The sequence below is a fragment of the Branchiostoma belcheri genome, unplaced genomic scaffold (genome assembly GCF_001625305.1).
Source record: "Branchiostoma belcheri isolate BF01 breed outbred unplaced genomic scaffold, Haploidv18h27 scaffold24, whole genome shotgun sequence".
Lineage (NCBI taxonomy): Eukaryota > Metazoa > Chordata > Leptocardii > Amphioxiformes > Branchiostomatidae > Branchiostoma > Branchiostoma belcheri.
In genome coordinates this window covers 1,531,979-1,534,220 of record NW_017803843.1, presented here as the reverse complement: position 1 = coordinate 1,534,220, position 2,242 = coordinate 1,531,979, and positions in this window count along the sequence as shown.

The following is a 2,242-nucleotide window of genomic DNA, read 5'->3' as shown; positions in this document are numbered from 1 at the left end:
TTTATCATATCGTGTTACTATTTCCCTGAGTAAATCCTCTGCAACCTTATCCCTCCTGCATGTACCTGCCCAACATCCAGATATAACCCCTATGGGGGGTTACCCTACAAAAATGTAGCATATGATGAAATTGATTATAATTTATGATAAATATTGTGCAGCACTGATGCTGCATTTATACCATAATAGTTCAAAGGTATACGAAAGTCATAGGCCCCTTTGCCTCTGGGAAAGTATAGAGGTTCCGTGTAATTTGGCAACATAACCATATCTGAAGGACTGCGGCACAACTTCTGATAAATATAATGGGATCAAAATTACTTAGTATATGAACAAAAGACAAGACATTCGGGACGATTCCACTTTCGGGGGTATAACGTAAACGTGACTAACTGATAATTTTGATGGAAGCTGTCAGTCGTTTTACATTTGCAAAGGATTATCGGTTTGTGAAGTAGCGCATCTTAAGTCTGCTTTTAACAAATCGAGCAGCTACTTGAAAGTACCCAACAGAAAGCGAACCTACCTAGCTGGTGAGTCGGAACAGTCGGGCCTGCTAAAATTACCGTCATTCACACACGATTTACAAGTAAACCGCTTAGTTCTGCTACAACATAATGGGCACTTCTGTACAGGGGCGGAGAGGTCGTCGGAACTGTCTGAGGAGGAGCCAGCCTCGAGCTGTTGCTTGTCGACTAAAACGTTGCTGGAAGAGGAACTGTCAGAGTTTGAGTCTGTGGCCGCCATGATGATTACGTCAGAGTGTTTTGGTCAAAGCATCATGGGAAAACTATTCATTGGACAGTACCAAATCCCTCGTCACTTTGCTCTCTGCTCGGGTTAAGATATGAGAGTTGTACTGGGGCCGCGAAAGGCCAATAGCGCCCAAACAGAGGCAAAATGACTGGGTCGTTGCGCGGGGATTTTTTTTTTTAAACTTGACATGCGTCTCCCCTACCGATTCCCCGGGATGCGCAATGGTTCGGTCCCCTTTATCCTACCCGCGACCACAGAGTGACACCAGATGGGGGGTGCGTGCTATCTTACCCTCCCTGCGCGCAAAGCAACTCGGGATAGTACCATTTACAGGGCAGTGGGAGTCTACCCCTGCATTCCGACGGTCTCAAAGCATATGTGTGTGTTTGGACGAGTACTTGCTGTCAGTTGTCATGTCGTTTTATTTTCTTGTCGAAATGGAGCTGTCAAATGGAGATGTCAAAAATCAGACAAACCGACGGGATAATGCGAGCCTGACTTTGAACCGTAACCTAACAGACATGCCACCTAGCCTTTCAAGTTTCATGTATCATAATTCATATATACTAGTCCGAGGCCAATATCAAGTTTCCTTTGGAGTACAGAACAAATGTATGTTGTATAAGTGTATTAACTTTACCCTTGCCCTTTTATCTTGCTTTCCTTCTTTTTAGCAATCAATTCATACACATGATTTATCAAACGGTGTTCGTTGTCTAGACCTATTTCAAGGCCACATGATACTGATCTGATCACACGGAATCGGGATGACATCCCCTGGGCACCCCGAAACTGATGCGAGCGTGCGAAAAAAAACTTGGGCAAAAAGTTGCCTTAATTATGAAATTATGAAATTATGAAATAAGTTATCGGGCACGTTGAACAAATGACTCTACAAACGGACAATGGTTTACCAAACAATACATTCTTTATTTTTGTTCATATCGTCTTTGACTTTGGACTTGGTGATGCAAGCATCATGACCCATCATGTGTAATTCAGGCACGAATTCAAGCCCTACTTCCATTCCCATTTCCATTCTGCCTCTTCTATTCCTTTCGACCTTTGTCATCCGTTAAGTACCTAAAAGAAACAGTATGTTCGCAAACCTGTCTGTATTCGGCTACCACAGGGGAAGTGAGATCATCGTTCGGTCCTGTCACCATGATACATTGTCTGATTTTATAGAAGTAGCTAATTATCATAAAAAAGTAGAAAATCTCAGATGATACAGAGATCAATATGAATCTTATTTCAAATAATAAAAATATATTGGCCTGTGGCACAATGTATGGGTCACAATGTAACCAATAACAATTATAGCTCTTTGTACATATAGAGATCCGACCTACACACAGTGACACTGAAATCAATACTATCAGTGTGATACAACGTTGTAGTCAAATTCAATGACGCGTCAATGACGTAGTCCACAGAGATTATGACAGACAAAAATAGCAGAATAGGCTGGGATCTGACAACGGTT